Source organism: Dermacentor silvarum, chromosome 6 (assembly GCF_013339745.2).
Source record: "Dermacentor silvarum isolate Dsil-2018 chromosome 6, BIME_Dsil_1.4, whole genome shotgun sequence".
Classification (NCBI taxonomy): Eukaryota; Metazoa; Arthropoda; class Arachnida; order Ixodida; family Ixodidae; genus Dermacentor; species Dermacentor silvarum.
In genome coordinates this window covers 17,410,103-17,435,508 of record NC_051159.1, presented here as the reverse complement: position 1 = coordinate 17,435,508, position 25,406 = coordinate 17,410,103, and positions in this window count along the sequence as shown.

Sequence of the window (25,406 nt, the reverse complement as noted above, 5' to 3'; positions counted from 1 at the left end):
AAGAGACGATTGGAGTACTGGTGGAAAAAAAGCAGGGAAAAGATGGATACGACCTGATCTCTTAAAATCATAGGCAGCGGCACAAGGTAAATTAAAAAAAAAGAAAAATAATAAGGGGAGGTATACAAAAATGCTAGATAAAGAACATGTATAGTATACCTGATTAAATCAAGCAGGCTAGGTGACTATTTGTCACCGCCCCGTTTCAAAGGGGATGCCAATAAATCGTCATCGTCATCATCATCATCATCATCATCATCATCATCGCGGTAATACCCCTCTATATAAAGGCCGTGTCTGCTACGACCTGGTCACAGCAGACATAAGGGGCCCAAAACGTTTACGTTCACCTATGACATCACGTCCGCTATAACCCATGATGTCACATCGGTTTATTTTCATGGCGTCTGTTTTTCGTGACCGGTCGCGTTGTGGAGCGGTCCGTAATCCGTACCTAATTACAGTGTAAGTAATCCATTTTTCCACTCTATATGAATGTAATAAATGGTTGGGGCTGTCAGCTGTTTGATGCGTTACCGTTAGTTACCTTGCGCGCATATTTTGCCTCGTGGCCGCGCCAAATTGCAGCCGGCCCGTGGAGTGGGCCGTGGCATCCGATATAAAGCTGATCGTGTGAGTGGTATTGCCTCCGTCAAGATCGTCATTGCATGCACCGAACCATTCAGTAGTCTGGTTCAGTGAATGATGCGTGAAAGAACGAGGACGTAAGAAAACCCTGGCATGATGAGCTGTTACGCCAGATCGTGTTAAATCGCGCTTTTTGAGCATCTCGCTCGCGAGATGGTCGAACAGCTTTGCTACTGCTTCTCTACAGCTTTGCTGCATTTCATGTAATCATCACCTGCATTCTTTTTAATAAGACAAATGACATTACTGCGCGAAAGAGTGCCTCGAAGTTTCCCAACAGCCAGTGCCGCCATCCTACGCTTACCAGCTACGCGCTGTCCTGATGCAGTTAGAACGATTATGACGCAGTATCAGCCTGCTACTGCGGGATGCAGGGTCACTGTGACAATACAATTAAAAAGAACAAAAGAAATGAGCACAGTAAGTGTGGTGTTCAAACGTTGCCAAGCGTGATCCTGCCTCGTAATATGCCTTGAATAAATCGGCTTCCTAAAGTCAGTTTGCCCTCAGTAGACTCGTCTTACGCGGTGAAGCTTACCCAAAATATTGCAGTGAAGCATATCAAAAGTGAAAAGGGGCCGCTGTCACGGGACATGTCGTATGTGTTCCTTAACGATGTACGCGCGCACTCGCTGTCTGCCGTCACATTACTCGCACCGAGGATATTAATAAGTGCACTGGCAGGTTTACTCACATATATGAAAACTGCCAAGAAAAGCAGTTGCTCTCATGAAGAAAAGTTCTCTTGTTGAAACGTTTGCACCAGCCTGTTCGACCACTGTTACATCACCGCAACATATTCGTGGCTTGCGGTGAAGCATCCCTATAGTTAGAAGGGTTCACGCGAATCAGGAGTGTAGGGTTTCAGTCAACGACGAAATCTACAAGTCTCAACAAAGCATATTTTTGCGGCAGGACGATGTTTTGACAACTTTTGTTGGCTAAATCTTTACATGCCAAGTTAGCTCTTGTCACTATCAATATGCTTTGCCGCAATACAGAAGAAGCCTCACTGTAAGACACGTCCACCGTGGTTTGCCGAAACGGCGAAACCCTACGTGATAGGTTCACCCTTGCCGCTATTAGTATGCTTCACTGCAAAACACATTGTGTATTATGGTGAAACATACTAAAGCACATTTGTCACTTCAAAATGCAAGGACCCTCGCCCCTTCGCTTTTGTGATATTATGACATTCATTGTAATGACATATTCACGGCTAAAACATCCACATTGAAATGGAGACGTGAACATTGATGACAGCATGTGTGATGTTTTATCCTTTGCTTTGTTGTGTACCTGTTATACTGCTATTAAATTGTCCTGTATTTTGTAAGGTGCTTACGTACATCACATCGAAGGAGTCGCTGTGTAATTAGTGGCCTTGTCATGTTCAAAACCAGGCTCCTCTCAAGAGAGGTTGGGGCTAAGTACCTGGGAAATGTTTTTAGAGGGGTAGTTTTCTGAGAAGAAATCAGATGCCCAAAACAGACCTGTGGTATCATGGGTTTGAGTATTTAACAGTGGAAACGATACAAAATACATGATATTTCTTACCTGTAACCAAGAAGTAAAAGAAATATGTAAAATATATTAAATAGTGTCTATGAGGAACTGCACGCTGTGCACCCCTAGACCCAAAGCACACTTATCTTGCTCCAATCCATGAAGGCTATCAGCTGCTTTGTTGAAGCCTCTGGTAGATTCTCAGTGGTGCAGTAATTTTCGTCCGCCTTTTGCTCAAGTGTGCTCTAGACATAATTGAGAGATTTGCAGTTGCAACTGGACTGCAGCCTCAGCTTGGGAGACCAGCGGTAGGGCACATTTTGTAAAACTAAGCTACACATGGCATGATCAGTTTGAGCAGAGACCTGTTTATTATGTGTCACCTTTAGCATCTAGATTTTTACCATGAATTCAGAAAAATTGCCAGCTCCAGTTCTTAGATTTCAAATGCTGTTTAAGTTGTGTTCTTGTTCACTGCAGTTGCATTGGCTTCTGTCCAAATGGGAGAGCACTTCTGCATAGCGCACCAGGGACCATTCTTATTTACATGCCTTCCTTTTATTTATCTTACCTGCAATCAAGAGCAAACGTATATAGCACATGAATGTACTGTGCGTGAACTTAACTTACGCTCCTCTCCTCTCCGGATTGCGCTACGAATGGCAACACCTGCGGCTCCGCGCGATAATGCGAAGCAGCTTAGGTTAGAGACGCGACGGTAGGCGCCCCAGAGGCACCGGCAACAGTCACCAACGCAGCGCTCGTTCGGTGCGAACGCGGGCAAAACACCGACGGCGTCGACAGCAGTTCTGCGCGTTACTGGTGCTGCTGCATGTCCAAGTTTATACAGCTGATAAAACTACCTTGAGTCGACCCCATGGCTGCTTCGCATACTACTAAGGGTTCCCCTACGGGAAGATGTTGTAATTTTTTTTATACAAATACGCATTTGGTGCCGCAGCTAAACGTTGCCTCCTCTCCCTCCCTGCTTCCCGTCCCCCCCCCCCCGGTCTTTCGCGCGACGGAAAAAATCGCGTTTGCTCTATATATATGGTGATTGTAAAGGAGGAAAGAGACGCTTAATTCTGCAGCCCTTCAGGGAGAACGGCGCAGAAGGATGGCCGCCGGGCTGAGCGGTCGCACGTCACCTCGGCTCCGCTACATTTGCCGTTCTGACCGGTCCACCTCGCTATCGCCCCAGGCACTGTGCCGGATATTGGAGCCCTTATTAGCGGGAACCTGAGGACCCCACTCTCAACCGGTAGAACCATCCCACCTCCTCCTATCGGTTCGAGAAGAACAGAGCGGGCGCTGACCCGCTAAGACTCGCAAGTAGGCCTAGCTCGCACTCGGCTAGCGATGACCTGCTAGCCTCCTTAACCCCATGGATACACCACCTAGGACGTCGGGTCTGCAAGCCGGACAATCTCCGGCCATGCAGCCCCTTCTAGCCCCCCCCCCCCCCCCCCGACGCCCCAGCTCGCGGAACTACAGGAGATGGAGGAACTTACCTCGGCCAGTGACGACAACCGAGCGTCCTGCCCGCTGCTCCCGCAGGCTGCCCAACAACAAAGGACACAGTCCGACACAAACTGGGAACTGGCGCTCTCCCGGCGCCAGAAGCAAAATCAAAAGCGCCGCGACCCAGCACGAGAACTGGAAGGCCAGGCTACCGGACCGGCCGGAATTCAGTCCCCGCCAGCCTCTGCCAGCAACGCGCAGGTAAACAACTCGCCTCCTACCACGCAAACGGCAGCGACGCCCGACGCGTCCGCAGCGAACGCCAAGAGCTCGCCCGGAGAGACCCGCGTCGCCAGCAACCGCCGCTACCTCGGAACGACTTCAAGATCATTCTGCGCCCCAAACAGGGCCTAACCATCAAGACACTCACAACTTACCAGGTGTCCCGGGCTGTGGTGGCATCCTGCAACTACCATCCCAAGTGCACCGGCAACGACTTTATTGTGCGGTTCCGTACAGGGTCGAACATTATTATCGCAAGCACTCCACACATCGAAACAGCTGAGCTCCTTCGGCGGGAGCAATCATGACTTCAACGCCTATGTGGCGGCCCCTGACAGCACTCTACCGGGCGTTATACATGGTCTGGACCCGGCGGCCGCATTTCGATGGAGGCGAAATGCAAAAACGCCCGTGTGCTTGCGTTGTAGTGCACGTTAAAGAACCCCAGGTGGTCAAAATTTATCCGGAGCCCTCCACTACGGCGTGCCTCATAATCAGAACTGGTTTTGGCACGTAAAACCCCAGAAAGAAGAAGAATGGAACTTCTCCAGATGAACTCAAAGCTAACCTGCGAGTGCGGACGCAAGGCGTTACTATCCATAGCGCCCGCATGTTTGGGACATCGAAGACAGCCGTTATAACTTTCGAAGGCTCCCTTGTTCCCCGCTACGTTCTCTACTACGGCGGGGAGGTAGCGTGCCACCCGTACCGTCCAACCCGACAAGTGTACCAGGTGTGCTACCAGCCTGGTCATCGCTCGGACGTTTGCCCCACTGCGGACGCTGACGTGTGCCGCCAGTGTGGCATTTTGAACCCCACTGAGAACCACCCCTGCACTCCTCAGTGCAAGTTCTGTGGGGAGGGACACCTGTCAGGGGCCAAGGAGTGCCCTCAACGTCTCAAAACTCTTCGCCGTAGCAGAACCCCTCAACGCCAGCCGCCAAGCGCGCGCCGCCGGTGGTTCAGCAACAATGACGACTCCTCAAAGACCCCTTCCCGGTCCCGCTCCCGATCACAGTCCTTTCCGCCGCTCCCACCAGCCGGCCTGGACCAGCTTCAACCCTCCCAGCCCGAGCAACGCAGCTCCCGCGCCCAGCCGGAAAACCACGCCACCCAGGACCAACGCACCGGCCTGCAAAAGAAGGGCTCCGCTGCACCAGCCGGCCGGCCTGCCGCCCCGCCGCCCGACAGGGCCGCCAAGGTAAGCTGGTCGACTGTGGCAAAGACCGCCGTCGCTCCGCGCTCAAACCCCCCACCCACACTTCAATACGAAGCACTGGCCCAAGAGAACCAGCAGCTTAAGAAAGAACTCTCACAACTTAAAGCCGAACACGCCCGTGAAATGACTGAGCTACGCGCCCTTATCACCCAAGCCGCCACCCCCCCCCCCCTCAACCCACACACGAGGCCCATCCCTGCGCGGATCCTCCTGCATCCCCCCAGGAACCCCCCATTACATATGCCGTACTACACGAAATGTTGCGAGAACTCACGAAACAACTCACGCAACAACAACAGAACCAACACCACCAACTTACGCAGAGCGTCTCTGCCCAACTCTCCCAACTGGGCACACACATCGCGGATGTCGAAACACACCTTGAAGCCCGCTTTTCGGAAATAGGCGGCTCCCTCTGCAAGAAACGAACGCCCACTCCTACCTGCAACCCCCCGATTCAGCTCAACCCGGTCACCCCCGCGCGGACAGCTACCGGCCCCGGAGTTATCCTCAAGGCCCCACAACTCAACCTACCCCCCACCTCTCGGAACTAACATGGGCAGCACCACCGCATCTCAGCAAAAACACTTAGAAATCTGGCAATGGAACTGCCGAGGCTACCGTCGTAAGCGGAACCTCCTTCAACAATACATAAACACCCAGCTTGAACCGCCAGACGTCATCGCCCTACAGGAGCCTGGTGTCTCGCCAACCCTGTCAGGTTACGAGGCCTATGACAGCCCGACCGAGGCCAAAGTGGCCATTCTCGTCAATAAGGCGCTCACTGTCATTGCCCATGACGTCATCCCGGACACTCATATCGAACATGTCATTGTAGAGATCGTGCTCCGGCGCCGGAAAAAGACCAGCAAGCACAGCCTCTTCATCCTCAATGCCTATTGTCACCCCCGGCAACGCCACACAGACTTTCATACCCTCATCCGAGGTGCTTGTACCCTGGCCAAGGGTAAGGATCTGATCCTACTCGGGGATTTCAATGCCCAAGACACAAGCTGGGGCTACAGGAATTCCGACCACAAAGGCAAGCAAATTGCCGCTGCCGTCGACACTTACCGGCTCGAGCTCCTCACAGATCCTACCACACCCACCCACATCGGAAACAGTGTTTGTCGTGACACCTGCCCTGACCTTACCTTCATCAGGGGCAGCTCCACGTACACTTGGGAAAATCTCATGGAAACCCTGGGTAGTGACCACTATATTGACACGTATAGATGTTTATCTTTCACCGGTGACCGCTTTCCACCGGCTAACAAATGTTAAACGTTATCGCTCGGCGCAGGACGCGCCTGTATCGGAAGTTTCTAGAACGTTATCGATGCTTCTTTCCATTGCCTGTTTTCACCGACGCTTATGTTATCTGATTGCATGACCGACGCGAATTATCTAGAACTTTCTGGAAGACACGCGGGCATCAGGGATTAATCTAGAACCTTCGATGACTCAGGTATAAAAGCCGACGCGTTTCGCCGCTGATCAGATTTCGACGATCGCCGACTGTGTTCGCCGCTATCGTTGTGCTTCAAGTGTAACTTGCTTTTGTGGGCACAGGTTCGCCCAATAAAGAATCAGTTTCGTCATCCCCAGTTTTACGACTGTTTGCTTCATCGTCACTACTACGTGACATCTGGTGGAGGTGCTTTTATGTCCTTGTACCGGACCCCCCCGTCCAGCCGTGAGCCAAGCCCACACCGTCTAGAAGACGTCGACGCCTACCCCGACCAGCGAGCTAGTCGCAGGCTACTGAACCTGCCACCGGAGTACGAACCCCTACCTGAGAAGACCAAGAGGACAAAAGTCATGACCTCGGCAGCAGCTACCATGACAGCCCCTGTGCCAACATCTGCGGTCGTGATGCAACAACCCAGGGAGCCGCCGACTTTCCGCGGTTCGCCATCTGAAGACGCCGAAAGCTGGCTGGAGGCATACGACCGGGTCGCTACGTTCAACAAGTGGGACTGCGACGAAAAGCTGCGCCATGTTTACTTCTCTCTTGAAGATGGCGCCAGAACCTGGTTCGAGAATAGGGAACGTTCACTAACAACCTGGGACCTCTTCCGAGCCGCCTTCCTGGACACCTTCACGAGCGTCGTCCGTAAAGAAAGAGCTGCAGCCTTGCTGGAAAACCGTGTACAGCTCCCGAATGAGGGCATCGGTATGTACACTGAAGAAATGACTCGATTGTTCCGGCACGCCGATCCAGCTATGCCCGAAGACAAGAAAGTTCGCTTGCTCATGCGGGGAGTTAAGCAGGAGCTATTCGCCGGACTGGTACGGAATCCACCAACAACAGTCCAAGACTTTCTCTCGGAGGCTACGACGATCGAGAAAGCACTGGACATGCGCAACCGGCAATACAATCGCCGTTCGACGCCACACTACGCCGAAGTCCAAGGACTTTCCGACGACCTACGAGACACCATCAGGGCGATAGTACGCGAAGAGCTGCGGAAGTTGCTACCGTCGTCGCAGCCTCAAGTTGCTTCCATCGCCGATATCGTGCGAGAGGAAATCCAGCAATCGCTAGGACTTCCCGAATCGCCGCAACCCCAGCCGGAAGCGATGACATACGCCGCCGTCGCCCGTCGTCAAGGCCCCCCTCCGCGCTCGCGCCAGGGCCCCGTAACGCCGCAATTCCGTCGCCCAGCGCCGCCGCCGCAGCCAGCACGCCCGCCCGTCGCCCAGCGCAGCTACCCGAGAAAAACGGACATTTGGCGCGCCCCCGACCACCGCCCGCTCTGCTATCACTGCGGGGAAGCCGGCCATGTCTACCGCCGATGCCCATACCGCGAGATGGGCCTTCGAGGGTTCGCCGTCAACGCGCCACGTCCACAGCTTGGCGAGCGACCACGCGACATCGCTGACTACCTCGCCGGAGCCCAGTGGCAACCACGACGACCCTCACGCTCGCCGTCACCAGGACGTTACCTGTCGCCGCAGCGCCGACCATACACTGGCCCAGCGCGGGGCCGGTCCGTGAGCCCCTATCCGGGAAACTAAAGGCAGCAACCGATGGAGGTGCGGTTGCTGTACGACGCAATACCGAAGATCCTCCGCCGCCACCGACGACGACAACTCACGCATCATCACAACGAGATACCAGCACACCACCTAGCAAGAGCCTTGACGACAACACTTCGCCGCCGAAAGAAGACCTACCGACGCGACGTAGCAGCAGCGAAGCAAGCCGACGTAGCCGTGATCCGAAGCCACGACTTAACCGCAACGCCAGACGACGGTCTACCGATTTAGACGTGGTAATCGATGGTCATAGCGTCACCGCTCTCGTCGACACTGGAGCTGACTATTCCGTCTTCAGTGGCCCGTTCGCCGCCATGTTGAAGAAGGTGAGGACGGCCTGGCAAGGACCTGATATCCGGACAGCGGGAGGCCACCTAATAACGCCGGCTGGAATCTGCACTGCGCGAGTCACGGTTAACAATCGCACTTACCCGGCGAGCTTCGTAATCATGCAGCACTGCTCCAGGGACGTCATCCTAGGCATGGACTTTCTAAACCAACATGGTGCAGTCATCGATTTAAGGTCCAAGTCAATAACGCTTTCAACGCACAACGCGATACCACCGGATACAGACATCAGTTACCATGCCTTGAATGTGCTAGAAGAACAAGTCACCGTTCCGCCTCGCTCCAGTGTAATGATTTTCGTCGGTGCCGAAGTGCCTGCAGATATGGAGGGCGTCATCGAGGGCGATCATCACTTACTGCTCGATCGTGAAATTTGCGTCGCTAGAGGCATAGCTAAGCTACGTGAAGGGAAAGCAAGAGTGATGCTCACGAACTTCAGCGACGAATACAAGCACATTAACAAAGGCACAACGGTCGCCTACATCGACGAAATAGTACAAGCCGGCAGTGCTTTTGCCTTCACGGATTCTAGTGCACCTGCAACGAAGACTGTAGTACTTGAACCAACTTTCGACGTCAATCAGAACCTTCCTTGGCATAAGAAAGAACAGCTAAAAGCTCTGCTCCAGCAATACAAGGACTGCTTCTCGTCGTCGTCAAAAGTTCGACAAACCCCGGTCGCCAAGCACCGCATCATAACCGACGAATATGTCCGCCCACTCCGTCAGAGCCCGTACCGAGTTTCGGCGCGCGAACGCGAGGCCATAAGGCAACAAGTCGACGAAATGCTACGCGACGACATCGTCCAGCCGTCCAAGAGTCCGTGGGCGTCCCCCGTGGTGTTAGTGAAGAAGAAGGATGGAACCCTACGTTTCTGCGTCGATTATCGTCGCCTCAACAAGATCACGAAGAAGGACGTATACCCTCTCCCACGGATTGACGACGCCTTGGATCGACTCTACAACGCAAAGTATTTTTCGTCGATGGACCTCAAAACCGGCTACTGGCAAATCGAAGTCGACGAGAGAGACCGGGAGAAGACTGCCTTTATAACACCAGACGGACTGTTCGAGTTCAAGGTCATGCCGTTTGGTCTTTGTTCGGCACCTGCGACTTTCCAACGGGTCATGGATACAGTACTGGCCGGCTTGAAGTGGCAGACTTGCCTCGTCTATTTGGACGACGTCGTTGTGTTTGCCTCAAGCTTCGAGGAACACCTCCGGCGCCTTGAAACAGTTCTTCAAGCTATCAAGACCTCCGGACTCACGTTGAAGCCAGAAAAGTGCCGCTTCGCATACGAGGAGCTCTTGTTTTTGGGCCATGTCATCAACAAGTCTGGAGTGTGCCCTGACCCACAGAAAACGGCGGCCATCACTGACTTTCCTCCGCCCGCCGACAAGAAGGCAGTGCGTAGATTTCTTGGCCTGTGCGCCTATTACAGGCGCTTCGTCAGGGACTTTTCACGGATCGCCGAGCCACTGACATACCTCACGAAGGCCGACGTCGAGTTCAAGTGGGAGACGCCGCAAATCGAAGCATTTGAAGAACTGAAGCGACGCCTGCAATCGCCGCCCATTCTTGCGCATTTCGACGAAAACGCCGATACCGAAGTCCACACCGACGCAAGCAGCGTAGGACTCGGCGCCGTGCTTGTGCAGAGGACTGACGGAATAGAAAGGGTTGTAAGTTACGCTAGCCGGTCGCTATCGAAGGCGGAATCAAATTATTCCACAACAGAAAAGGAGTGCCTCGCCATCATCTGGGCTACATCAAAGTTTCGCCCCTACCTCTATGGCAGGCCCTTCAAAGTTGTAAGCGACCACCACGCCTTGTGTTGGCTAGCTAACTTGAAGGATCCTTCAGGTCGCCTCGCACGATGGAGTCTGAGACTTCAAGCATTCGACATCACCGTCGTCTACAAGTCCGGCCGAAAGCATTCTGACGCCGACTGCTTGTCTCGCGCCCCCGTCGAACCGCCGCCACAGGACGACCAGGATGACGACACTTTCTTGGGACCCATCAGTGCCGACGAATTCGCTGAACAACAGCGAGCCGACCCGGAACTAAGGAGCCTTGTAGACTACCTAGAAGGCAAGACCGTCACTGTGCCGAAGGTGTTCAGGCGAGGATTGGCGTCGTTTTTCTTGCAAAACGACATTCTCCTAAAGAAGAACTTTTCGCCTCTCCGAGCCAACTACCTCCTCGTGGTGCCCTCAGCGTTGCGTCCAGAGGTTCTGCAAGCTCTCCATGACGACCCAACGGCTGGACATCTTGGTTTTTCCCGCACGCTCGCGAGGATACAAGAAAAATACTACTGGCCTCGCCTTTCTGCCGACGTCGCCCATTACGTAAGGACATGCCGAGACTGTCAGCGACGCAAAACACCGCCGACAAGGCCAGCCGGACTTCTACAGCCGATCGAACCACCTCGCCGACCATTCCAGCAGATCGGGATGGACTTACTTGGGCCTTTTCCGACTTCGACGTCCGGGAATAAATGGATCGTCGTAGCTACGGACTACCTCACCCGCTACGCCGAAACAAAAGCCTTGCCCAAAGGCAGTGCCGCCGAGGTAGCCCGATTCTTCGTTGAGAACATTCTCCTGCGTCACGGTGCTCCAGAAGTCCTCATCACCGACAGAGGCACGGCCTTTACGGCAGAACTAACTCAAGCCATCCTGCGATACAGCCAGACAAGCCATCGCCGGACCACCGCCTACCACCCGCAGACGAATGGCCTCACCGAGCGCCTAAATAAGACCATCGCCGACATGCTGGCAATGTACGTCGACGTCGAACACAAGACGTGGGATGCCATCCTTCCGTACGTGACCTTCGCATACAACACGGCCGTGCAAGAAACGACGCACATGGCGCCGTTCAACCTGGTCTACGGAAGGAACCCGGCAACGACGCTTGACGCCATGCTACCGGACGTCACCGATGAGGAAAATCTAGACGTTGCCACCTATTTGCAGCGTGCCGAAGAAGGTCGACAGCTCGCCCGCCTGCGCATCAAGAACCAGCAGAGGACCGACAGCCGACACTACAATCTTCGACGACGCTACGTCGAGTACCAGCCCGGAGACCGTGTTTGGGTCTGGACTCCGATACGCCGACGAGGACTTAGCGAAAAACTCTTACGTCGCTATTTCGGACCATATAAGATCATCCGACGTATTGGCGCACTGGACTATGAGGTCGTGCCAGACGGCATTTCGCAATCACAGCGGCGCCGCGCACGATCCGAAGTCGTCCATGTGGTGCGTCTTAAGCCTTTCTACGCCCGCTGACGAACTTAGGTACTTTGTTACTTTATTTTTTTTTCTTCTTTATTACGTGTGGTTTTGTTTTCGCTTTCACATTTGTTTGTAGCATCGGGACGATGCTTTTTAAGGGGAGGGTATTGACACGTATAGATGTTTATCTTTCACCGGTGACCGCTTTCCACCGGCTAACAAATGTTAAACGTTATCGCTCGGCGCAGGACGCGCCTGTATCGGAAGTTTCTAGAACGTTATCGATGCTTCTTTCCATTGCCTGTTTTCACCGACGCTTATGTTATCTGATTGCATGACCGACGCGAATTATCTAGAACTTTCTGGAAGACACGCGGGCATCAGGGATTAATCTAGAACCTTCGATGACTCAGGTATAAAAGCCGACGCGTTTCGCCGCTGATCAGATTTCGACGATCGCCGACTGTGTTCGCCGCTATCGTTGTGCTTCAAGTGTAACTTGCTTTTGTGGGCACAGGTTCGCCCAATAAAGAATCAGTTTCGTCATCCCCAGTTTTACGACTGTTTGCTTCATCGTCACTACTACGTGACAATATCATTCGCACACAACTCACTGAGGATGCCCTGCGGCGTCCTATCGGGAAAGCCAAAATCACGGATTGGGATGCATTCCGATGCGATAGCGAGCAAACCCTCGACACTAACACCAGCTTTACGGAGTGGTGCGAACAGCTTCGCCGCACCCAAGATCGCCATACAAAACATATCACCCGCACCACCCAGACCCCCGAGGTAGACGGCCACCTACTCCAACCTGTTGGAAGCACGTCGAAGTCTACTCCGCCGCTGGAAGACTCAAAAACATAATCGAAAACTTCAGGTCAAAATTGCCTTGCTCACCACCCAAGCGGAGGAATACGCTGCCAGCCTAGCCCAACTCAACTGGGCGCAATTCACGGACACCCTTAAGGGCTCTTTGGGGACGGCGCGCACGTGGCGCATTTTGCGGGCTCTCATCGACCCCATCCGCAGCAAAACTGAAACGAACAAGGCCGTCCATCGCCTCATTCACACATTTTATGGTACTGATGACGACCTTCTCGACCAGCTCCGCAGAAAATACTTTGGCGATCACAACCCACCCCCGGCCAACACTGTCTATCAAGGCTCCCCAAACGCCCTCCTGGACCGCCCCATAACGATCGAGGAAGTGTATGCGGCCAGCCGCGCAAGCACAGGCAACACTGCTGCCGGGGCTGACCACATTACATATTCGCTTATCCGTAACCTCAATGACACCGCCCTGCAAGATCTCACGGCGTTCTTGAACACCCACTGACAGAACGGCACCATCCCGCCGGAGTGGAAGCATGCCGAGGTGATCCTTATCCCGAAACCAGGCAAGAAGTTGCAAATCGAGAACCTGCGTCCTATCTCCCTTACTTCATGTCTGGGCAAGCTTTTCGAACGCGGGATCACCTTCCGCCTTCAGACCTACCTCGAAGATGGCAACCTGCTCCCACACACGATGTTCGGGTTCCGTGCGCATCTGTCCACTCAAGACGTCCTCCTCCAACTAAAAGAGGAAGTCATTGAACCCGTACCCCGCTATGGTCAAAACGTCATCATGGCGCTTGACATCAAGGGAGCATTTGACAACGTTAGCCACCCAGCCATTCTCGAAGGCCTTGCAGCCCTGAACTGCGGCCACCGTGTCTTCAACTACGTCAAAGCATTCCTGACCTATCGCACGGCCGCTGTCGGGATGGGGACGATCCGATCAGACACCCTCGTAGTCCCTAATAAGGGTACGCCGCTGGGTTCGGTCATCTCCCTCCTCCTTTTCAACGTGGCCACGGTGGGCCTGGCACATCAACTCCAACACATCGAGGGCGTTCGCCATGCCATGTATGCGGACGATATTACGGTCTGGGCTACCCAGGGCTCCCTCGGCAAAAAAGAATACAACCTCCAGCAAGCCGCTACTTGTGTCGAGCAATATGTGCAAGCCCGCGGGCTGGCCTGCTCCACCGAAAAATCCGAGCTGCTCCGAGTTCGCCACTCCACAACCCAGCCCCGCCAGACTGCCCAGGAAAACCCCATCCGGATCCTCCTCGCTGGCAAAGTCGTCCCCGAACGCTCCATCATCAGAGTGCTGGGTGCGTGGCTGCAATCCAACCGTCGCGCCACACATACCCTCACACTCTTGCGCAACACAACGTTACAAGTGGCCCGCATGATTGCCCGTGTCACCGCCCGCCGCCGTGGAATGCGGGAAGAAGATACTCTCAAGCTCGTTCGAAGTCTGATAATGAGTCGAATCATCTACGGCCTCCCTACCATCACCTAAATCAGCAAGAACGCGACCAAATTGACACCATGATGCGTCGGGCCTATCATCATCATCATCATCAGCCTATATTTTATGTCCACTGCAGGACGAAGGCCTCTCCCTGCGATCTCCAATTACCCCTGTCTTGCGCTAGCGTATTCCAACTTGCGCCTGCAAATTTCCTAACTTCATCATCCCATCTGGTTTTCTGCCGACCTCGACTGCGCTTCCCTTCTCTTGGTATCCATTCTGTAACCCTAATGGTCCACCGGTTATCCGTCCTACGCATTACATGGCCTGCCCAGCTCCATTTCTTCCGCTTAATGTCAACTAGAATATCGGCTATCCCCGTTTGTTCTCTGATCCACACCGCTCTCTTCCTGTCTTAAGATTTAGTTAAGATTTAGTCCTAAGATTTTTCGTTCCATCGCTCTTTGTGCGGTCCTTAACTTGTTCTCGAGCTTCTTTGTTAACCTCCAAGTTTCTGCCCCATATGTTAGCACCGGTAGAATGCAATGATTGTACACTTTTCTTTTCAACGACAGTGGTAAGCTCCCAGTCAGGATTTGGTAATGCCTGCCGTATGCACTCCAATCCAATTTTATTCTTCTGTAAATTTCTTTCTCGTGATCACGGTCCCCTGTGAGTAATTGACCTAGATAAACGTACTCCTTTACAGACTCTAGAGGCTGACTGGCGATCCTGAATTCTTGTTCCCTTGCCAGGCTATTGAACATTATTTTTGTCTTCTGCATATTCATCTTTAACCCAATTCTTACACTTTCTCGATTAAGGTCCTCAATCATTTGTTGTAATTCGTCTCCATTGTTGCTGAATAGGACAATGTCATCTGCAAACCGAAGGTTGCTGAGATATTCGCCATTGATCCTCACTCCTAAGCCTTCCCAGTCTAAGAGCTTGAATACTTCTTCTAAGCATGCAGTGAATAGCATTGGAGAGATTGTGTCTCCTTGCCTGACCCCTTTCTTGATAGCTAACTTTCTACTTTTCTTGTGGAGAACCAAGGTAGCTGTGGAATCCTTGTAGATGTTTGCTAAGATATTCACGTATGCCTCCTGTACTCCTTGACTACGCTATGCCTCTATGACTGCTGGTATCTCTACTGAATCAAATGCCTTTTCATAATCTATGAAAGCCATGTAGAGAGGTTGATTGTACTCCGCAGATTTCTCGATTACCTGATTTATGACATGGATATGATCCACAGTAGAATATCCCTTCCTGAAGCCAGCCTGTTCTCTTGGTTGGCTGAAGTCAAGTGTTGCCCTGATTCTATTGGAAATTAACTTGGTGAATATTTTATACAATACTGAAAGCAAGCTAATGGGTCTATAATTCTTCACTTCTTTAACGTCTCCCTTCTTATGGATTAGTATAATGTTGGCGTTCTTCCAGCTCTCTGGTACACATGAAGTTGTGAGGCATTGCATAAAAAGGGCCGCAAGCTTTTCCAGCATGATATCTCCTCCATCTTTGATTAAATCTACTGTTATTCCATCTTCTCCAGCAGCTATTCCCCTGGTCATGTCTTTCAAAGCCCTTCTAACTTAGCGCTAGTTATAGAAGGAGCCTCTGTATCCGATTCATCACTATTTTGAATGAAAGTAGCTTGGCTGTTTTGGGCACTGTACAGGTCAGTATAGAATTCTTCCGCTGCTTTTACTATGTCATCGAAATTGCTGATGATATTACCATGCTTATCTTTCAGTGCATACATCTTGCCTTGTCCTATGCCAAGCTTTCTTCTTACTGATTTAATGCTGCGTCCATATTTTACGGCTGCTATCGGGTGGCTTAAAGCTCCCCCTGGCGCCCCAACAAGCAAACTCCTTGCCATGGGGGTACATAACACCTTCACGGAGCTATGTGAAGCACAAATGGCCACTCAGCTCCAGCGTTTAACGCACACACCCACAGGCCGCGCCCTCCTGCAGCTCCTCGGACACACTGGTACCCTCCGGGAGGCAGCCCGACTCCACCTAGTCCCAGATCATGTCCGCTCAACACTCACCGTTGCGCCTATCCCCCGCAACATGGACCCCCTACTGCACCAGGATCGACGGGAAGCACGAGTTGAGGCCTTAGCCCTCAGGTACAGTGAGAACAACACCACTTGCTACACCGACGCAGCACTGTATGACACCACACGCACTCGAGCAGTAGCGGTCGTCCTCGACCACCACCACAGGGAGCTAGCCAGTGCCTCCCTCCACTGCCAGAACATCACGGAGGCTGAAGAAGTTGCCATGGCACTTGCCATCGCTCAGGGCAACAAGCTAGAACGGTCGTTTCACGTTCTCACGAACTGCCAGGCCGCCTGCCGCAATTACCTGAAAGGACGCGTTTCTCAACCTGCGCTCAATATCCTCCTAAGGGCACATGACGCTGGCGAACAGCTGCACATTCGAACACCTCTAACCAGGCATAAGATTTGATGCTTACGTAACTGCACTGAAGGTTGCTAAGCATAAATTTTTGTCCACCACTCTTCCATCAATGCTAACAAATAATGTTAAAAAATTTTGGAGGACTATCAATCCACCATCTAGTGACCACATCGCCTTGGATGACTCTTCAGGTTCCCGTCTTCCACGTGACCAGTGTGCTGGTCTCTTAAATGAAACCTTTGTTAAAAACTTTTCCACCAAGTGTAAAAGTGTTCTGCCTGCCACACGTGAATATGACTATATACAAATGCCTCCAATTATTGTTGAAACGTCTGGTGTCCTGAAGCTGATAAATTCCCTCGTTATTAATTCACCTCCCGGATATGATTCAATTAACACCAAATTCTTAAAAAGTATTAATGTTGTTAGTTCACTTATTCTTACAAAGCTTTTTCAGCAGTCTCTAGATACGTCAACACTACCTAAAGAATGGACGGTCGGCAAGGTGGTTCCTCTACACAAGTCCGGTAACAAACATTCACCAAATAATTATCGTCCCATTTCGTTGACTAGTACGTGCTGTAAACTACTTGAACATATCATTTTTTCTAACCTTGTTAATTTCCTCGAGTATAATTCATTCTTCACCCCAGCTCAGCACGGCTTTCGCAAAACATTCTCATGTGAAACACAACTTGTTTCATTCAGTCATGAGCTACATCAAATTTTGGATCGTTCTTCGTTTGCCGATTGTATTTTCTTAGATTTCTCTAAAGCGTTTGACAAGGTTTGCCACAGACTTCTCTTGTACAAATTAAATGCACTCCATCTACATCCTAACCTTCTCAAATGGATTAAGTTTTTCCTAACAAATCGCACTCAGTTTGTTACAGCTAATGGTTTTAATTCTTCTTTCAGTGACGTACATTCTGGGGTTCCCCAAGGTTCAGTTCTGGGCCCTCTCCTTTTTCTCATCTATATTAACGATCTTCCTGATACATTATCCTCTAACGTACACTTGTTCGCTGACGATTGTGTCATTTTTCGCGAAATATCCAATGAAACCGACGTTAACAAGTTGCAACTCGATCTTAATGCAATAACCAAATGGTGTGACTCGTGGTTAATGGAACTAAATACTAACAAATGTAAAGTCCTACGTGTTTCCCGTGTTTTTCGCCAACAAGCCACTTACCAATTAAACAACGTTCCTTTAGAAACAGTCAACTCTTACAAGTACCTAGGTGTCCATATAACTACAAATCTGTCATGGGCAATTCACACCGAATACGTTATTAACAACGCTAACCGCATGTTAAGCTACTTGCGCCGTAACTTCTCTAGTTCACCATCTAACCTAAAACATCTACTCTATAAAACTCTAATACGGCCTCAATTAGAATATGCTACTGCTGTATGGGATCCCTGCCAGGATAACCTGAAAACGCGCTTAGAACTTGTCCAAAATAATTCTGTTTGATTTATCTTTTGTAATTATAATAGAACTGCAAGCATTTCCTCAATGAAGTCTAATCTTGGTCTTCCCTTGTTGTCTGTTCGACGTAGAATGGCACGTCTAGCACTCTTTCATAGGCTTTATCATCATCGTACCTTGCACACGCAATTCTTTACAAGACCCCATTATGTATCACACCGTGTTGATCATTGTCATAAAGTCGGGACCTATCTTTGTAACACAAAGCATTTTTCCCAGTCTTATTTCCCTCGAACATGTATAGATTGGAACCACCTTCCCGCTGATATTGTAAATATTACTGATAACAGCCTTTTTCGTGAAACTTTAGCTAACATTGTATAACCAGGAATTTTTTTTTGACGCAGCAGCTAACACTGTATTCAAAGAAACCTCTTGTATTCTAGCATTGTGTTTTGTTCATATTAATCGCTACGTTTTACTTTCTTACGATGTACCACATTTGCTTTTGTACCACTCCCCTCTATAATGCCACTGGCCCTGAGGGTATTATAAATAAAGAAAAATAAAAAATAAAAAAAGATCATATGGACACCTGGCCACGCGGGGCTGGAGGGAAACCAGGCGGTGGACAGGGTCGCTCGAGGGTATACAAGCCGAGCACCCGATCACCCTGCCCCTGAGGCACCCGTTCCAGTACCGTATGACTATACGTCCATTCTAAATTATTATAAGGGTACCCGAAGAAAATACTCTCCGCCCCATCGCTCACTCACCAAAGAGGAGGCTACCAGCTGGAGACTTATCCAGGCAGGTACCTACCCCAACCTCCACCTCCTCAGCAAATTCCACTCCACGGCATACCCTTCTCGCTGCCGTGGTGTTCCGAGAAAGCCACTCTGTTCCACATTACATGGGCGTGTCGTGCAATTACTGCCTTACCCCCCATCCAACACCCGAGCGCGGAGCGGTGGGAGTCGCTGTTGGCCAGCGAGGCCTTGGACGATCGGCTTAGCCTGATTGACAGGGCACGCAGGGCGGCGACGGTGAGCGGAGCCCTGGACTGAGGGCCCTCCCCCCACTGCGAGACCAAGAGCCTCCGATCTTCGAAGACTCACCGCGAATCTTACCATCGCTCAATAAAAAAAAAGTTTTCATCCATCCACGGCGCAGAACGCGCGTTTGTTCTCCGCCGTGCGTTCGCTCCCTGTGAAAGCGCGCGTCCCTCGCACCCTTTCAGTCGCACATACAGCGTTCGGCGCGTGGCGACGATGTCATCGCCGTTGACGTCATACGGAACCTCACGGCGACGGCGACGACGACGCCGACAGCAGAAATCCTCTTTGAGTGTCCATATAATTGCTATCGCAATAAAGCACAGATTTCACCAGCATAAATGCAGTTCGTAAAAAAAAACATGTGTGCTGAAAATAAAGTGTTCTTACTCACATTCCTCTTTGTGTAATTATGCTTGTATCCCTGTATACTCTTCAGCAAAACCCCTTATATGGGGAATTCATTGTGATATGTGCTTTCAGGAATAAGAGGTTTCATTGTGATAAGAGGTTTCAGGAAGAGCTTTGAACCCTTTTTTACTGGTGCACTGGTAAAATGTGTAGATGCTGTAAAATTGAAATACCAGGCGGAATAGAAAACACCAATGCTTGATGCGGCATTTGTCGGCAATTTTTCCATACAGCAATGTACTCTAGGACGGAGCATGCTAGCACTACAAAGCACCCATCTTTTATGGTAGGTGTACATTACCACAAGCTCTTTAAAGGCCGTCAGAAGAGAAATGCTGGCTTTAATGAGAAACTAAGAAGAAGGAAGCTGTGAAACTGTATCGAGAAATTATGCAATGTGTAGCATTTACTCAGTTCGGATAACGTCCAAAGGTGCCATAAGGCCATGATAGCTGTGGATAAGGGAACAATTGTAGCCCTATTTGGAGCGTGAGAAATAAACAAATTAACAACCTGAGTAACAACTCGTAATTCAATTAAAGGATCTTGCTACACGTCTAAAAATGAGGCAGTGAAAGGAAACTAGTGTCACAATTCCTTTTTTAACTTCATTTTGGTTGAATATACTTATTGTAACAACACAAAAAACTGTAGGGGGTGGTGCATATTAAAGAAATGCTAGTCTGTTTTTATATCCTGCCTTCTATGCATTCAAAGTTCAGTAAAGTTAACATGGAAAGCTACAGTGAAGCGATGGGTTGAGCCAATATGGTGGCAATCACCAACCTAACTGCCCGGTTTTACAGGGCCTTACTTGTAGATACCGATTTAAGCGCTCAGCTATTCGAAGATTGATTAAGGTGACAAACATTCTGAACAAGTAGTTTACTGAGTAAATTACATGGGGAAGGGCGGGAAAAATAGGACAGTGCACAGGGGGTGTATTCTGTAAGTGTCCACCTTGTGGACATATCCATTTCAACTGCTGCTTAACTTCTGATTGGTGGGTTCGGGCATGCGTGAGAAGGAGACAAGTGCCCCCAGCCAATCAACACTTCAGCAGCAGATGAAATGGACATGTCCACTAAGTGAAGATTTCCAGAACCTGCCCCCCCCCCCTCCCCCGCAGTTCTGTCTGTGACCAACATGCTTGGTATGCCACTTGTAGCCTATGATGGTAATCACAGGAAACGGGGGCGGATACAGAGTAGCACCAAAGGAGAAGCCTTCATTGAAACAAATATGGAGAGGTTTACTGCATGCTCAAATTTTTGAGCTCACTTGTTTGCCAAGACTGAGTCGTGTCAGAAGATGATGAAGCCTACATGGTTAATGAACAATCGCATAGGCTAAAATTATTTAGGTACTGTTTATGAGGACTATATGTTTACTGGAAATGTCTGAAAATAATTGTGTAAGCGCACAATAACACCCTCCACTAGTGGTGACGTCCTTGAAAGAATGAAAACGTATGAGTTGTGCCTGTGTGGTTAATAAAGTTACAATGAAAAAAGAACTCTCAGCAATGGAAACAAAGTCAAAGAGTAGTACTCTAAATATATTACCTCTTCTTTAGGACTAGATGAACGCAATTAATTATAATAACCAATTGAAAATTGAACACCAACCACAAAATAAACATATGACATGTGTCAGCTCCTACATGAGAGTCATGATTGCATTCACAATGATTGTGAGCAAACTTCCAGTGGAATCATCTCTAATTTTTCATTTTAAGGTTGGTGTCCAATTTTACACTACTTACCATGCCTCTTTCGACCAGACCAGGCGAGCTTCCGTCAAACTATTCACTGCTTCAATGCAAATAATTAGAGGTTGGCAAATATCAAAATTTTGTAATGGGAATAGTAAGTGTCGAATAGTCTATAGTCGGATACAACTTTAGAAGACAGCGGCATTTGCCCCTCAAAGGCGGATGCACACGAGCCGGCACCAATAGGCGCGCACTTCAGGTGACGTCATGAGCCGGACGGCCGGTGTCCCCGCCGACGGAGAACATGCCTAACATGCCGCCCTCGCTTCGAACTGGGCCGAGTCGCGTCAGCTCTGTGCGTCTCCCTTCGTCAGAGTGAATTCGAATTGTTTGTGGTGGTCTGTCATGCCGGAAATATTATTGTGAGCTTACGATGCACAATTTGTGCCGCGTGCGTTTGTTCTGAGCCGTGAGCCGGCGAAGAAAGATTGCAGCGAACATCGGTGGCGCTGCGCTGCGCTTCGTGTGGAAACAAGATCATGCGGCGGCATACGGCTGCAAACAAACATCGTACGTGTTTGTTCCCTGGTGTTTTGTTTGGTCCTAAGTGAAGTTACGACGAGGAGAGTTCGCAAAGTCTGTTACCTACTGTGAGCGGCGGGTGTGTTTGTGTACTGTGCCCCTGCGTTTCTCGTCGGACGTGGTGAAGTGATGGAGAAAAACCATTATCAGGATAAATGAGAAAAGCGTGCGCGGATGAAACCAACCTGCAAGTTTCTCAACAGAAAAGATTTGTGAAAGCAACCTCCAACGCAAGATTCGTTGCTGCCAGCTCAGCGTGCAAACGACCGATCGTTGGCAGCAGTGTGATAAGATAGCCGAGCGTCTAGCGGCGTCGTTCGAGTGTTGTGTAGCGAGTGTTGTGTAGCACCTGGTGGAAAGCACCCTGATTGCTTTCCACCAATGCTAACAATCAGGGACTAACACGCGCTGCTTGAGCGAATGTCATTGGATTGTTAACGGTCAGGCGTTTGGAAGCAGTGTTTGTTTCCTTAATGTCAGCCTGAATGCTAATATAAAATTATGACTGATACACTGGTGCCGTTGCAAGGGAGCTTGGCATGAATTCGCGTCGCTGTGTGGCTTAGAACTCTTCGCTCACTGCACGCGCCAGCTGTAGAAAGCCTACTGTGACACAATCGCGCATAAGCTGTGCTGTCAGCGCTTGACTTGCTTTCCCACAACACAGCTTTGCGCTTTGTCGTGATATGTCGCTACTAAAAAATTCCTATGACAGTGAAGGCATCAGAGCCAATGTGTACATTAAAAAAAAGTACGACAAAGTAAGCACAGCTGCTTGTGAACTGACTCCTAATAGTTCTACTCGCGTCTGCGTTAAATGTGTGTGCGTGTTTCTTGTGTGTTTGTGTATATTTGTTATTTTGCCCTTTTTTCTATTTTGTATCTTAGTTTTCGCACTCGCGTTTGTGTTCATGTGTGTGAATATGTGAGTTCTTCCGTGCGTGTATGTATTTGTTCCTATTTCTATCCTTTTATTTTTGCATTTGTTCTTGTAAGCATGCTGCAGCCACGACTTTCGACAATTCCATTAACTCGTCTCATTCAAGCACCAAGTCCTGTGAATAGCAGGGCTGGTCCCTTCGATGTCATTAAAGCCATTCTCTCTTGTCTACCTTGCCTCCTCAGTCGGCCACCTTGCTTTGTTTTCTCCTACTATTCTGACCTTGCTTCTTGTGCTGTTGCTGCAACGTGATTAATCAACTTTCACCAAAGAAAGTTCTATCAGCTGTGACAACAGAAACATTGACAGATACAAATGTTAAAAGCATCACGTGGCTTGCACAGTTACTTCGTCTCTTTCCCCTGTTAATGTGTTTATGCATCAGTGCATACGGTAGTTTACCAGAAGTGCACATGAAAAGGTGCCATATTGTGAAACAGCACCTTGCTATGTTGTTGCATTCAGTCTTAATAAACAGATGGTTTTGCTGCCCGTCACATGTAGTGGTAGACATATATAACATTGTGCAGTGGGGTATCATTTCCTGTCATGACGCTTTCATCATTACCAATGCAGTTTTCTAGTGAATGGAGTCCAGCAAAGCAGTGCTGTGAGAGCTTTTGCAACTTTCACCATTTATTACTTCCCAATATCACTGTCTGAATCTGTCCGTCACTTTGCCTAAGGCTTGTAACGAACAAAGTGACTCACTAAAACACCTTCAACTTTACTGAGCATTTTTCCGGTACGTAAGTATGACAAAAATGCTAGCAAAGTTAATCACGTTAATAATTGTGCTTGCATTCGCATTACTTGCTCGAGTCAGATTAATAAATTGAAAATTGGCTATGACAACACTTCAATTTTCCGTGCAGACTGCTAACGGAGCCATAAAGCATGCTCCGACTAATTTCACTATGGGCGCGTCAAACTCGACGGTGGCTGCCTGAATGAGCAGTTTGGGCCTCACTAAGCTAATGATGTTTTATATTTGTTCTCTTAATCGCATTACTTGTGTGATCCAGATAACAAAATAAACAATGCAACCACATGAATGTGCTTTAATTGGCATTCAAGCTGCTGACAGTGGATGTCAGTTTCGTGTTGTCTGCTGCTATTTCACCACCACTCGCTATGACATGACTGCAATTTCCAATGCAGACTGCTAACATAGCCATAAAGCGTGCTCTGACTACTGCTATTTCACTATGGGGCGCGTCAAACTCGACGGTGGCTGCCTGAATGAGCACTTTGCGCCTCACTAAGCTAATGATGTTTTATATTTGTTCTCTTAATCGCATTACTTGTGTGAGCCAGATAACAAAATAAACAATGCAACCACATGAATGTGCTTTGGCATTCAAGCTGCTGACAGTGGCTGTCAGTTTGGTGTTGTCTGCTGCTATTTCACCACCACTCGCTATGACATAACTGTGATTTACAGTGCAGACTGCTAACAGAACCATTAAGCGTGCTCTGACTACTGCTATTTCACTATGGGGCGCGTCAAACTCGATGGTGGCTGCCTGAATGAGCAGTTCCGGCCTCTCTAAGCTAATGATGTTTTATATTTGTTCTCTTAATCGCATACTTGTGTGAGCCAGATAACAAAATAAACAATGCAACCCCATGAATGTGCTTTGGCATTCAAGCTGCTGACAGTGGCTGTCAGTTTGGTGTTGTCTGCTGCTATTTCACCACCACTCGCTATGACATGACTGTGATTTACAGTGCAGACTGCTAACAGAACCATTAAGCGTGCTCTGACTAGTGCTATTTCACTATGGGGCGCGTCAAACTCGATGGTGGCTGCCTGAATGAGCAGTTCGGGCCTCTCTAAGCTAATGATGTTTATATTTGTTCTCTTAATCGCATTACTTGTGTGAGCCAGATAACAAAATAAACAACGCAACCACATGAATGTGCTTTGGCATTCAAGCTGCTGACAGTGGCTGTCAGTTTGGTGTTGTCTGCTGCTATTTCACCACCACTCGCTATGACATAACTGTGATTTACAGTGCAGACTGCTAACAGAACCATTAAGCGTGCTCTGACTGTGCTATTTCACTATGGGGCGCGTCAAACTCGATGGTGGCTGCCTGAATGAGCAGTTTGCGCCTCACTAGCTAATGATGTCTTATATTTGTTATCTTAATCGCTTACTTGTGGAGCCAGATAACAAAATAAACGATGCAACCCCATGAATGTGCTTTGGCATTCAAGCTGCTGACAGTGGCTGTCAGTTTCGTGTGTCTGCTGCTATTTCACCACCACTCGCTATGACATGACTGCGATTTCCAATGCAGACTGCTAACATAGCCATAAAAGCGTGCTCTGACTACTGCTATTTCACTATGGGGCCCGTCAAACTCGACGGTGGCTGCCTGAATGAGCAGTTTGCGCCTCACTAAGCTAATGATGTTTATATTTGTTCTCTGAATCGCATTACTTGTGTGAGCCAGATAACAAAATAAACAATGCAACCACATGAATGTGCTTTGCATTCAAGCTGCTGACAGTGGCTGTCAGTTTGGTGTTGTCTGCTGCTATTTCAACCACCACTCGCTATGACATAACTGTGATTTACAGTGCAGACTGCTAACAGAACCATTAAGCGTGCTCTGACTATGCTATTTCACTATGGGGCGCGTCAAACTCGATGGTGGCTGCCTGAATGAGCAGTTCGGGCCTCTCTAAGCTAATGATGTTTTATATTTGTTCTCTTAATCGCATTACTTGGGTGAGCCAGATAACAAAATGAACAATGCAACCCCATGAATGTGC